The sequence below is a fragment of the Pan paniscus genome, chromosome 13, assembly GCF_029289425.2.
Source record: "Pan paniscus chromosome 13, NHGRI_mPanPan1-v2.0_pri, whole genome shotgun sequence".
Lineage (NCBI taxonomy): Eukaryota > Metazoa > Chordata > Mammalia > Primates > Hominidae > Pan > Pan paniscus.
The window spans coordinates 3,326,823-3,343,129 of record NC_073262.2 but is presented as its reverse complement, the minus strand read 5'-3'; positions in this window follow the sequence as shown (position 1 = coordinate 3,343,129).

Sequence of the window (16,307 nt, the reverse complement as noted above, 5' to 3'; positions counted from 1 at the left end):
GTAGATATTTCCATGTTTATACATATAGCGGTGTTGATATTTCCATGTTTTTAGAGATAGCGGTGTAGGTATTTCCATGTTTATAGACATAGCGGTGTAGATATTTCCATGTTTATATAGATGGCGTTGTAGATATTTCTATGTTTATACCGGTTGCGGTGTTGGTATTTCCACCATTATACAGATAGTGATGTAGATATTTCCATGTTTATACAGCTCACAGTGCAGATATTTATATCTTTATACAGATGGCATTGTAGATATTTCCTTATTCACACAGATGGCGGTTTAGATGTTTCCATGTTTATACAGATGGTGGAGTAGTTAGTTCCATGTTTATGGAGATGGCAGTGTAGATATTTTCATGTATAAAGAGATGGCGGTGTAGATATTTCCATGTTTATAGAGATAGCATTGTAGATATTTACATGTTTATACAGATGGCTGTGTAGATATTTCCAGGTGTATACAGATGGCATTGTAGATATTTCCATGTTTATACATATGGCTGTATAGGTATTTCCGTGTTTTTACAGATGGCAGTGCAGATATTTCCATGTTTATAGAGATAGCGGGGTAGATATTTCCATGTTTGTACAGTTGGCGGTGTTGATATTTCCATCTATAGACAGATGGCCGTGTAGATATTTCCATGTTTACAGAGATTGCGGTGTAGATATTTCCATCTTTCTACAGATGGCATTGTAGATATTTCCTTGTTTATACAGATGGCGGTGTAGATATTTCCGTGTTTATATAGAGGGTGGTGTAGATATTACCATCTTTATACAGATAGCGGTGTAGATATTTCCATTTTTATACAGATCGTGGTGAAGATAATTCCATGTTTTTACAGATCGCGGTATAGATATTTCCATGTTTATGCAGATAGCGGTGTAGATATTTCCATGTTTACACAGATTGTGGTGTAGATATTTCCGTGTTTATACACATGGCGGAGTAGATACTTCCATCTTTAAGGAGATGGCAGTGTAGATATTTTCATGTTTATAGAGATGGCGGTGTAGATATTTCCATATTTATAGAGATAGCGGTGTAGATATTTCCATGTTTATACCGATAATGGTGGAGATATTTCCATGTTTATACAGACAGCAGTGGAGATAATTCCATGTTTATACACATAGCGGTGGACATATTTCCTTGTTTATACAGACAGCGGTGTAGGTATTTCCATGTTTATACAGATAGCGGTGCAGATATTTCCATATTTATACAGATGTCTGTGTAGATATTCCCATGTGTATACAGATAGTATTGTAGGCATTTCCATGTTTATACAGATGGTGGTGTAGATATTTCCATGTTTATTCAGATGGATGTGTAGGTATTTCCATGTTTTTACAGATGGCAATGTAGATATTTCAATGTTTATAGAGATGGCGCTGTAGATATTTCCATGTTTATACAGATAACGGTGGAGATATTTCCATGTTTATACAGACAGCAGTGGAGATATTTCCATGTTTATACACATAGCGGTGTACATATTTCCTTGTTTATACAGACTGCGGTGTATGTATTTCCATGTTTATACACAGAGCGGTGCAGATATTTCCATGTTTATACAGATTCCTATGCAGATATTTCCATATTTATATAGAGGGCTGTGTAGATATTTCTATGTTTATAGAGATGGCTGTGTAGATATTTCCATGTTCCTACACATGACTGTGAAGGTATTTCCATGTTTATACAGATGGCTTTGTAGATATTTTCATGTCTATAGAGATAGCGGTGCAGATATTTCCATGTTTATACAGATAGCGGTGCATATTTTCCATGTTTATACAGATCGTGGTGTAGATATTTCCATGTTTATACAGATACCGGTGTAGATATTTCCATGTTTATACAGACCGCAGTGTAGATATTTCCATGTTTATAGAGATAGCAGTGTAGATATTTCCAAGTTTGTACAGATGACGGTGTTGATGTTTCCATCTATACACAGATTTCCGTGTAGGTATTTCCGTGTGTATACAGATGGCATTGTAGATATTTCCATGTTTATACAGATGGTGGTGTAGATATTTCCATGTTTACACAGATGACTGTATAGGTATTTCCATGTTTATATAGATGGCGGTGTAGATATTTCCAGGTTTATAGAGGTAGCGGTGTAGATATTTCCATATTTATACAGAGAACGGTGTAGAAATTTCCATGTTTATACAGACAACGGTGTAAATATTTCCATGTTTATACAGATCGCGGTGTAGATATTTCCTTGTTTACACAAATAGCGGTGTAGTTATTTCCATGTTTATACAGATGGCGGTGTAGATATTTCCATCTATACACAGATGTCCGTGTAGATATTTCCATGTTTATACAGACGGCAGCATAGATATTTCCATATTTATACAGATGTCTGTGTAGATATTTCCATGTGTATACAGATGGTATTGTAGATATTTCCATGTATATATAGATGACTGTATAGGTTTTTCCGTGTTTATACACATGGCGTAGTAGATAATTCCATCTTTATGGAGATGGCAGTGTAGGTATTTTCATGTTTATAGAGATGGCGGTGTAGACATTTCCATATTTATAGAGATAGTGGTGTAGATATTTACATCTTTCTACACATGGCAGTGTAGATATTTCCATGTTTATACAGATGGCGGTGTAGATATTTCCATATTTATATAGATGTCTGTGTAGATATTTCCATGTGTATACAGATGGTATTAGAGGTATTTCCATGTTTATACAGATGGTGGTGTAGATATTTCCATGTTTATTCAGATGACTGTGTAGATATTTCCATGTTTTTACAGATGGCAGTGTAGATAATTCAATGTTTATAGAGATGGCGCTGTAGATATTTCCATGTTTCTACAGATCGCAGTGGAGATATTTCCATGTTTATACAGATAGCGGTGTACATATTTCCATGTTTTTACAGATATCGGTGTAGATATTTCCATGTTTACAGAGATTGCGGTGTAGATATTTCCATCTCTCTACAGATGGCATTGTAGATATTTCCTTGTTTATACAGATGGCGGTGTAGATATTTCCGTGTTTATATAGAGGGTGGTGTAGATATTACCATATTTATACAGTTAGCGGTGTAGATATTTCCATTTTTATACAGATCGTGGTGAAGATAATTCCATGTTTTTACAGATCGCGGTATAGATATTTCCATGTTTATGCAGATAGCGGTGTAGATATTTCCATGTTTATAGAGATAGCGGTGTAGGTATTTCCATGTTTATAGACATAGCGGTGTTGGTATTTCCACGTTTATACAGATAGCGATGTAGATATTTCCATGTTTATACAGCTCGCGGTGCAGATATTTATATCTTTATACAGATGGCATTGTAGATATTTCCTTATTCACACTAATGGCGGTGTAGATGTTTCCATGTTTATACAGATGGCGGAGTAGTTATTTCCATGTTTATGGAGATGGCAGTGTAGATAATTTCATGTTTATAGAGATGGCGGCATAGCTATTTCCATGGACATGCAGATTGCGGTGTAGATATTTCCATGTTTATACAGACAGCGGTGTAGATATTTCCATGTTTTCACAGATGGTGGTGTAGATATTTCCGTGTTTATACACATGGCGGAGTAGTTACTTCCATCTTTAAGGAGATGGCAGTGTAGATATTTTCATGTTTATAGAGATGGCGGTGTAGATATTTCCATATTTATAGAGATAGCGGTGTAGATATTTCCATGTTTATACCGATAATGGTGGAGATATTTCCATGTTTATACAGACAGCAGTGGAGATAATTCCATGTTTATACACATAGCGGTGGACATATTTCCTTGTTTATACAGACAGCGGTGTAGGTATTTCCATGTTTATACAGATAGCGGTGCAGATATTTCCATATTTATACAGATGTCTGTGTAGATATTCCCATGTGTATACAGATAGTATTGTAGGCATTTCCATGTTTATACAGATGGTGGTGTAGATATTTCCATGTTTATTCAGATGGCTGTGTAGGTATTTCCATGTTTTTACAGATGGCAATGTATTTATACAGATAACGATGTAGAAATTTCCTTGTTTATACAGATAGCGGTGTAATTATTTCCATGTTTATACAGATCACGGTGTAGATATTTCCATGTTTATAGAGATAGCGGTGTAGATATTTCCATGTTTGTACAGACCGCGGTGTAGATATTTCCATGTTTATACAGATGGCGGCGCAGATATTTCCATGGATATGTAGATGGCGGTGAAGATATTACCATGTTTACACAGATTGTGGTGTAGTTATTTCCATGTTTATATAGATAGCGGTGTAGATATTTCCATGTATATACACATGGCTGTGTAGATATTTCCATGTTTATAAAGATGGCGGTGTAGATATTTCCATGTTTATACCGATAACTTTGTAAGTATTTCCATGTTTATACAGATGGCGGTGTAGATATTTCGATGTTTATAGAGATAGCAGTGGAACTATTTCCATGTTTATTCAGATAGCGGTGTAGATATTTCCACGTTTATACTGATCGCGGAGTAGATATTTCCATGTTTATAGAGATGGCAGTGTAGATATTTCCATGTTCATAGAGATAGCGGTGTTGATTTTTCCATGTTTATAGAGATAGCGGTGTGGATATTTCCATGTTTATACAGATAGGGGTGTAGATATTTCCATGTTTATAGAGATGGCGGTGTATATATTTCCTTGTTTATACAGATCACGGTGTAGATATTTCCATGTTTATACAGATCGCGTTGTAGATATTTCCATGTTTATACAGATCATGGTGTAGATATTTCCATGTTTATAGAGATCGCTGTGTTGATATTACCATGTTTATAGGGATAGCGGTGCAAATATTTCCACATTTATAGAGATAGCGGTGTAGTTATTAGCATGTTTATACAGATAGCGTTGTAGATATTTCCATGTATAAACAGATGTCTGTGTATATGTATCCATGTTTAAACAGATGGCGGTGTAGATATTTCCTTGTTTGTACAAATAGCGGTGTAGTTATTTCCATGTTTATACTCATCACGGTGTAGATATTTCCTTGTTTATACAAATAGCGGTGTAGTTATTTCCATGCTTATACAGATAGCGGTGTAGATATTTCCTGGTTTATACAAAAAGCGGTGTAGATATTTCCATGTTTATACAGATCGTGGTGTAGATATTTCCTTGTTTATACAAATAGCGCTGTAGTTATTTCCATGTTTATACAGATACCGGTGTAGATATTTCCATGTATATAGAGATGGCTGTGTAGATATTTCCATGTTTATACAGATGGCTGTGTAGATATTTCCATGTTTATACAGATGACTTTGTAGGTATTTAAATGTTTATACAGGTGGCGGTGTAGATATTTCCATGTTTATAGAGATAGCTGTGTAGATATTTCCATGTTTATACAGATAGAGGTGTAGTTATTTCCATGTTTATACAGATCGCGGTGTAGATGTTTCCATGTTTATACAGATGGCAGAGTAGTTAGTTCCATGTTTATGGAGATGGCAGTGTAGGTATTTTCATGTTTATAGAGATGGCGGTGTAGATATTTCCATGTATATACAGATGAATGTATAGGTATTTCCATGTTTTTAGAGATGGCAGTGCAGATATTTCCAAGTTTATGGAGATAGCGGTGTAGATATTTCCATGATTGTACAGATGGCGGTGTTGATATTTCCATCTATACACAGATGGCCGTGTAGATATTTCCATGGACATGCAGATGGCGGTGTAGATATTTCCATGTTTTTACAGATAGCAGTGTAGATATTTCCATGTTTACACAGATGGTGGTGTTGATATTTCCGTGTTTATACACATGGCGTAATAGATACTTCCATCTTTATGGAGATGGCAGTGTAGATATTTTCATGTTTATAGAGATGGCGGTGTTGATATTTCCATATTTAAAGAGATAGCGATGTAGATATTTCCATTTTTCTACAGATGGCAGTGTAGGTATTTCCATGTATATACAGATGGCGGTGTAGATATTTCCATATTTACACAGATGTCTGTGTAGATATTTCCATGTGTATACAGATGGTATTGTAGGTATTTCCGTGTTTATACAGATGGTGGTGTAGATATTTCCATGTTTATTCAGATGACTGTGTAGATATTTCCATGTTTTAACAGATGGCAGTGTAGATATTTCCAGGTTTATAGAGATGGCGCTGTAGATATATCCATGTTTATACAGATCGCGGTGTAGATATTTCCATGTTTATACAGATAGCGGTGTAGATATTTCCATGTTTTTACAGATATCGGTGTAGATATTTCCATGTTTACACAGATTGCGGTGTAGATATTTCCATCTTTCTACAGATGGCATTGTAGATATTTCCATGTTTATACAGATGGCTGTGTAGATATTTCCATGTTTATATAGATGGAGGTGTAGATATTACCATGTTTATACAGATAGCGGTGTTGATATTTCCATGTTTATGCAGATCGTGGTGAAGGTATTTCCATGTTTATACAGATGGCGGCGTAGATATTTCCATGGACATGCAGATGGCGGTGTAGATATTTCCATGTTTATACAGATAGCGGTGTAGACATTTCCATGTTTACACAGATGGTGGTGTAGATATTTCCATGTTTATACACATGGCGGAGTAGATACTTCCATCTTTATAGAGATGGTGCTGTAGATATTTCCATGTTTATACAGCTGGCGGTGTAGATATTTCCATATTTATACAGATGTCTGAGTAGATATTTCCATGTGTATACAGATGGCATTGAAGGTGTTTCCATGTTTATAGAGATGGTGGTGTAGATATTTCCATGTTTATTCAGATGACTGTGTAGATATTTCCATGTTTTTACAGATGGAAGTGAAGATATTTCAATGTTTATAGAGATGGCGCTGTAGATATTTCCATGTTTATACAGATAACGGTGGAGATATTTCCATGTTTATTCAGATGACTGTGTAGATATTTCCATGTTTATACAGATGGCAGTGTAGATATTTCCATGTTCCTACACATGACTGTGTAGATATTTCCATGTTTATACAGATGGCTTTGTAAGTATTTCCATGTTTATAGAGATAGCGGTGCAGATATTTCCATGTTTACACAGATAGCGGTGTATATATTTCCATGTTTATACAGATCATGGTGTAGATATTTCCATGTTTATACAGATACCGGTGTAGATATTTCCATGTTTATACACACCGCTGTGTAGATAATTCCATGTTTATAGAGATAGCAGTGTAGATATTTCCATGTTTGTACAGACGGCGGTGTTGATGTTTCCATCTATACACACATTGCCGTGTAGGTATTTCTATGTGTATACAGATGGCATTGTAGATATTTCCATGTTTATACAGATGGTGGTGTAGATATTTCCATGTTTACACAGATGACTCTATAGGTCTTTCCATGTTTATACAGATGGCAGTGTAGATATTTCCAACTTCATAGTGATAGCGGTGTAGATATTTCCATATTTATAAAGATAACGGTGTAGAAGTTTCCATGTTTATACAGATAGCGGTGTAAATATTTCCATGTTTATACAGATCACGGTGTAGATATTTCCATGTTTATAGAGATAGCGGTGTAGTTATTTCCATGTTTATACCGATAGCGGTGTAGATATTTCCATGTTTATACAGACCGCAGTGTAGATATTTCCATGTTTATACAGATAGCGGTGCAGATATTTCCATGTTTGTAGAGATGGCGGTGTTGATATTTCCATCTATACACAGATGACGGTGTAGATATTTCCATGTTTATACAGATGGCGGCGCAGATATTTCCATGGATATGTAGATGGCGGTGTAGATATTTTCATGTTTATACAGATAGCGGTGTAGTTATTTCCATGTTTATACAGATAGCTGTGTAGATATTTCCATGTATATACACATGGCTGTGTAGATATTTCCATGTTTATACAGATGGCGGTGTAGATATTTCCATGTTTATACAGAGAACTTTGTAAGTAGTTCCATGTTTATACAGATGGCGGTGTAGATATTTCGATGATTATAGAGATAGCAGTGGAGATATTTCCATGTTTATACAAATAGCGGTGTAGATATTTCCATGTTTATAATGATCGTGGTGTAGATATTTCCATGTTTATAGAGATTGCGGTGTAGATATTTACATGTTCATAGAGATAGCGGTGTTGATTTATTCATGTTTATAGAGATAGCGGTGTGGATATTTCCATGTTTATACAGAAAGGGGTGTAGATATTTCCATGTTTATAGAGATAGCGGTGTACATATTTCCCTGTTTATACACATCACGGTGCAGATATTTCCTTGTTTATTAAAATAGCGGTGTAGTTATTTCCATGTTTATACAGATAGCAGTGTAGATATTTCCATGTATATACAGATGGCTGTGTAGATATTTCCATGTTTATACAGATGGCCGTGTAGATATTTCAATGTTTATAGAGATGGCGCTGTAGATATTTCCATGTTTATACAGATAACGGTGGAGGTATTTCCATGTTTATACAGAGAGCAGTGGAGATATTTCCATGTTTATACACATAGCGGTGTACATATTTCCATGTTTATAGAGACAGCTGTGTAGGTTTTTCCATGTTTATACAGATAGCGGTGCAGATATTTCCATGTGTACACAGATGCCTATGTAGATATGTCCATATTTATACAGAGGGCTGTGTAGATATTTCTATGTCTATACAGATGGCAGTGTAGATATTTAAATGTTCCTACACATGACTGTGTAGGTATTTCCATGTTTATACAGATGTCTTTGTAGATATTTCCATGTTTATACAAATAGCGGTGTATATATTTCCATGATTATACAGATCATGTTGTAGATATTTCCATGTTTATTCAGGTCGGTGTAGATATTTCCATGTTTATACAGATGGCGTTGTAGATATTTCCATGTATATATAGATCGTGGTGTAGATATTTCCGTGTTTATACAGATCGCGGTGTAGTTATTTCCATGTTTATACAGATAGCGGTGTAGATATTTCCATGTTCCTACACATGACTGTGTAGGTATTTCCATGTTTCTACAGATGGCTTTGTAGATATTTCCATGTTTATAGAGATAGCGGTGCAGATATTTCAAGGTTTATACAGATAGCGGTGTGTATATTTCCATGTTTATACAGATCTTGGTGTAGATATTTCCATGTTTATACAGATACGGCTGTGGATATTTCCATGTTTATACAGACCACAGTGTAGAGATTTCCATGTTTATAGAGATAACTGTGTAGATATTTCCATGTTTGTACAGATGGCGGTGTTGATGTTTCCATCTATACACAGATTGCCGTGTAGGTATTTCCATGTGTATACAGATGGCATTGTAGATATTTCCATGTTTACACAGATGACTCTATAGGTATTTCCATGTTTATACAGATGGCGGTGTAGATATTTCCATGTTTATATACATAGCAGTGTAGATATTTTCATGTATATACACATGGCTGTGTAGATATTTCCATGTTTATACAGATGGGGGTGTAGATATTTCCATGTTTATAGAGATAGCGGTGTAGATATTTCCATGTTTATACAGATAGCGGTGTAGGTATTTCCATGTTTATACAGATAGCGGTGTAGTTATTTCCATGTTTATATAGATAGCAGTGTAGATATTTCCATGTATATACACATGGCTGTGTAGATGTTTTCATGTTTATACAGATGGCGGTGTAGATATTTCCATGTTTATAGAGAGAGCAGTGGAGATATTTCCATGTTTATACAGATAGCGGTGTAGATATTTCCATGTTTATACAGACCACAGTGTAGATAATTCCATGTTTATAGAGATAGCAGTGTAGATATTTCCATGTTTGTACAGATGGCGGTGTTGATATTTCCATCTATACACAGATGACCGTGTAGATATTTCCATGTTTATACAGATGGCGGCACAGAAATTTCCATTGACATGTAGATGGCGGTGTAGATATTTCCATGTTTATACAGATAGCGGTGTAGATATTTCCATGTATATACACATGGCTGTGTAGATATTTCCATGTTTATACAGATAACTTTGTAAATATTTCCATGTTTATACACACGGCGGTGTAGATATTTCGATGTTTTTAGAGATAGCAGTGGAGATATTTCCATGTTTATTCAGATAGCGGTGTAGATATTTCCATGTTTATACATCTGGCGGTGTAGATATTTAGATCTTTATATAGATGTCTGTGTAGATATTTCCATGTGTATATAGATGGCATTGTAGATATTTCAATGTTTATACAGATGACTGTATAGGTATTTCCATGTTTTTACAGATGGCAGTGCAGATATTTCCATGTTTATAGAGATAGCGGTGCAGATATTTCCATGTATGTACAGATGGCGGTGTTGATATTTCCATCTATACACAGATGGCCCTGTAGATATTTATATGTTTTTACAGATGGCGGTGTAGATATTTCCATGTTTACACAGATGGTGGTGTAGATATTTCCGTGTTTATACACATGGCGCAGTAGATACTTCCATCTTTATGGAGATGGCAGTGTAGATATTTTCATGTTTATAGAAATGGCGGTGTAGATATTTCCATATTTATAGAGATAGCGGTGTAGATATTTCCATCTTTCTACAGATGGCAGTGTAGATATTTCCATGTTTATACAGCTGGCGGTGTAGATATTTCCAAATTTTACAGATGTCTGTGTAGATATTTCCATGTGTATACAGATGGTATTGTAGGTATTTCCATGTTTATACAGATGGTGGTGTAGGTATTTCCATGTTTATTCAGATGACTGTGTAGATATTTCCATGTTTTTACAGATGGCAGTGTAGATATTTCAATGTTTCTAGGGATTGCGCTGTAGATATTTCCATGTTTATACAGATAACGGTGGAGATATTTCTATGTTTATACAGAGAGCAGTGGAGATATTTCCATGTTTATACACATAGCGCTGCAGATATTTCCATGTTGATAGTGACAGCGGTGTAGGTATTTCCATGTTTATACAGATAGTGGAGCAGATATTTCCATGTTTATACAGATGCCTATGCAGATATTTCCATATTTATGCAGAGGGCTGTGTAGATATTTCTATGTTTATACAGATGGCAGTGTAGATATTTCCATGTTCCTACACATGACTGTGTAGGTATTTCCATGTTTATACAGATGGCTTTGCAGATATTTCCATGTTTATAGAGATAGCGGTGCAGATATTTCCATGTTTATACAGATAGCGGTGTATATATTTCCATGTTTATACTGATCGTGGTGTAGATATTTCCATGTTTATACAGATACCGGTGTAGATATTTCCATCTTTATACAGACCGCAGTGTAGATAATTCCATGTTTATAGAGATACCAGTGTAGATATTTCCATGTTGGTACAGATGGCGGTGTTGATGTCTCCATCTATACACAGATTGCCGTGTAGGTATTTCTATGTGTATACAGATGGCATTGTAGATATTTCCATGTTTATACAGATGGTGGTGTAGATATTTCCATGTTTACACAGATGACTCTATAGGTATTTCCATGTTTTTACAGATGGCGGTGTAGATATTTCCAAGTTTATAGAGATAGCGGTGTAGATATTTCCATGTTTATACAGATAGCGGTGTAGATATTTCCATGTTTATACAGACCGCAGTGCAGATATTTCCATGTTTATACAGATAGCGGTGTAGATATTTCCATGTTTGAAGAGATGGCGGTGTTGATATTTCCATCTATACACAGATGACCGTGTAGATATTTCCATGTTTATACAGATGGCGGCGCAGATATTTCCATGTACATGTAGATGGCGGCACAGATATTTTCATGTTTATACAGATAGCGGTGTAGTTATTTCCATGTTTATGAAGATAGCGGTGTAGATATTTCCATGTATATACACATGGCTGTGTAGATATTTCCAAGTTTATACAGATGGCGGTGTAGATACTTCCATGTTTATACAGAGAACTTTGTAAGTATTTCCATGTTTATGCAGATGGCGGTGTAGACATTTCGATGTTTATAGAGATAGCAGTGGAGATCCTTCCATGTTTATACAGATAGCGGTGTAGATATTTCCATGTTTATACAGATCACGGTGTAGATATTTCCATGTTTATACAGATAGCAGTGTAGATATTTCCATGTTTATACAGATAGTGGTGTAGATATTTCCATGTTTATACAGATAGCGGTGCAGATATTTCCATGTTTGTACAGATGGCGGCGCAGTTATTTCCATGGACATGTTGATGGCGGTGTAGATATTTTCATGTTTATACAGATAGCGGTGTAGTTATTTCCATGTTTATATAGATAGCGGTGTAGATATTACCGTGTATATACACATGGCTGTGTAGATATTTCCAAGTTTATACAGATGGCGATGTAGATTCTTCCATGTTTATACAGAGAACTTTGTAAGTAGTTCCATGTTTATTCAGATTGCGGTGTAGATATTTCGATGTTTATAGAGATAGCAGTGGAGATATTTCCATGTTTATACAGATAGCGGTGTAGATATTTCCATGTTTATACTGATCGTTGTGTAGATATTTCCATGTTTATAGAGATGGCGGTGTAGATATTTCCATGTTCATAGAAATAGCGGTGTTGATTTTTCCATGTTTATAGAGATAGCGGTGTGGATATTTCCATGTTTATACAGATAGGTGTGTAGATATTTCCATGTTTATAGAGATGGCGGTGTACATATTTCCATGTTTATACACATCACGGTGGAGATATTTCCTTGTTTATACAAATAGCGGTGTAGTTATTTCCATCTTTATACAGATAGCGGTGTAGGTATTTCCATGGACATGCAGAAGGCGGTGTAGATATTTCCATGTTTATACAGATAGCGGTGTAGGTATTTCCATGTTTACACAGATGGTGGTGCAGATATTATCATGTTTATACAGATCACGGTGTAGATATTTCCATATTTATACAGATCGCGGTGTTGTTATTACCATGTTTATAGGGATAGCGGTGCAAATATTTCCACATTTATACAGATAGCGGTATAGTTATTAGCATGTTTATACAGATAGCGGTGTAGATATTACCATGTATAAACAGATGTCTGTGTATATATTTCCGTGATTAAACAGATGGCATTGTAGATATTTCCTTGTTTATACAAATAGCGGTGTAGTTATTTCCATGTTTATACAGATCACGGTGTAGATATTTCCTTGTTTATACAAATAGCGGTGTAGTTATTTCCATGTTTATACATATAGCGGTGCAGATATTTCCATGTATATACAGATGGCTGTGTAGATATTTCCATGTTTATAGAGATGGCAGTGTAGATATTTCAATGTTTATAGAGATGGCACTGTGGATATTTCCATGTTTATACAGATAACGGTGGAGATATTTCCATGTTTATACAGAGAGCAGTGGAGATATTTCCATGTTTATACACATAGCGGTGTACATATTTCCATGTTTATAGAGACAGCTGTGTAGGTTTTTCCATGTTTATACAGATAGCGGTGCAGATATTTCCATGTTTACAGAGATGCCTATGCAGATATTTCCATATTTATACAGAGGGCTGTGTAGATATTTCTATGTTTATAGAGATGGCAGTGTAGATATTTAAATGTTCCTACACATGACTGTGTAGGTAATTCCATGTTTATTCAGATGTCTTTGTAGATATTTCCATGTTAATACAGGTAGCGGTGTATATATTTCCATGTTTATACAGATCATGGTGTAGATATTTCCATGTTTATACAGATGGCGGTGTAGATATTTCCATGTTTATACAGATGGCGTTGTAGATATTTCCATGTATATACAGATCGCGGTGTAGATATTTCCATGTGTATACAGACAGCGATGTAGATATTTCCATGGTTATACAGCTCGTGGTGCAGAAATTTATATCTTCACACCGATGGCATTGTAGACATTTCCTTATTCACACAGATGGCTGTGTAGATGTTTCCATGTTTATACAGATGGCGGAGTAGTTAGTTCCATGTTTATGGAGATGGCAGTGTAGATATTTTCATTTTATAGAGATGGTGGTGTAGATATTTCCATGTTTATAGAGATAGCAGTGTAGATATTTACATGTTTATACAGATGGCTGTGTAGATATTTCCATGTGTATACAGATGGCATTGTAGATATTTCCAAGTTTATACAGATGACTGTATAGGTATTTCCATGTTTTTACAGATGGCAGTGCAGATATTTCCATGTTTATAGAGATAGCGGTGTAGATATTTCCATGTTTGTACAGATGGCGGTGTTGATATTTCCATCTACTCACAGATGGCCGTGTAGATATTTCCATGTTTATACAGATGGCGGCGTAGATTTTTCCATGGTCATGCAGAAGGCGGTGTAGATATTTCCATGTTTATACAGATAGCGGTGTAGGTATTTCCATGTTTACACAGATGGTGGTGTAGATATTTCCATGTTTATACAGATCACTGTGTAGATATTTCCATCTTTATACAGATCATGGTGTAGATATTCCATGTTTATACAGATCGTGGTGTTGATATTACCATGTTTATAGGGATAGCGGTGCAAATATTTCCACATTTATACAGATAGCGGTGTAGTTATTAGCATGTTTATACAGATAGCGGTGTAGATATTACCATGTATAAACAGTTGTCTGTGTATATATTTCCGTGATTAAACAGATGGCCGTGTAGATATTTCCTTGTTTATACAAATAGCGGTGTAGTTATTTCCATGTTTATAGAGGTCACGGTGAAGATATTTCCTTGTTTATACAAATAGCGGTGTAGATATTTCCATGCTTATACGGATAGCGGTGTAGATATTTCCTTGTTTATACAAATAGCAGTGTAGATATTTCCATGTTTATACAGATCACGGTGTAGATATTTCCTTGTTTATACAAATAGCGGTGTAGTTATTTCCATGTTTATACAGATAGCGGTGTAGATATTTCCATGTTTATATAGATAGCGGTGTAGATATTTCCATGTATATTCACTTGGCTGTGTAGATATTTCCATGTTTATACAGATAACTTTGTAAATATTTCCATGTTTATACAGATGGCGGTGTAGATATTTCCAAGTTTATAGAGATAGCAGTGGAGATATTTCCATGTTTATTCAGATAGTGGTGTAGATATTTCCATGTTTATACGGATCGTTGTGTAGATATTTCCATGTTTATAGAGATGGCGGTGTAGATATTTCCATGTTCATAGAGATAGTGGTGTTGATTTTTCCATGTTTATAGAGATAGCGGTGCAAATATTTCCACATTTATACAGATAGCGGTGTAGTTATTAGCATGTTTATACAGATGGTGGTGTAGATATTTTCATGTTTATTCAGATGACTGTGTAGATATTTCCATGTTTTTACAGGTGGCAGTGTAGACATTTCAATGTTTATAGAGATGGCGCTGTAGATATTTCCATGTTTATACAGATAACGGTGGAGATATGTCCATGTTTATACAGACAGCAATGGAGACATTTCCATGTTTATACACATAGCGGTATACATATTTCCATGTTTATAGAGACAGCGGTGTACGTATTTCCATGTTTATACAGATAGCGGTGCAGATATTTCCATGTTTATACAGATGCCTATTCAGATATTTCCATATTTATACAGAGGGCTGTGTAGATATTTCTGTGTTTATACAGATGGCAGTGTAGTTATTTAAATGTTCCTACACATGACTGTGTAGGTATTTCCATGTTTATACAGATGGCTTTGTAGATATTTCCATGTTTATAGAGATAGCGGTGCAGATATTTCCATGTTTATACAGATAGCGGTGTATATATTTCCATGTTTATACAGATCGTGGTGTAGATATTTCCATGTTTATACAGATACGGGTGTAGATATTTCCATGTTTATACAGACCACAGTGTAGATATTTCCATGTTTATAGAGATAACTGTGTAGATATTTCCATGTTTGTACAGATGGCGGTGTTGATGTTTCCATCTATACACAGATTGACGTGTAGGTATTTCCATGTGTATACAGATGGCATTGTAGATATTTCCATGTTTACACAGATGACTGTATAGGTATTTCCATGTTTATACAGATGGCGGTGTGGATATTTCCATGTTTATAGAGATAGCGGTGTAGATATTTCCATCTTTATACAGATAGCGGTGTAGATATTTCCATGTTTATACAGATAGCGGTGTAGTTATTTCCATGTTTATATAGATAGCGGTGTAGATATTTCCATGTATATACATATGGCTGTGCAGATATTTCCATGTTTATACAGATAACGTTGTAAG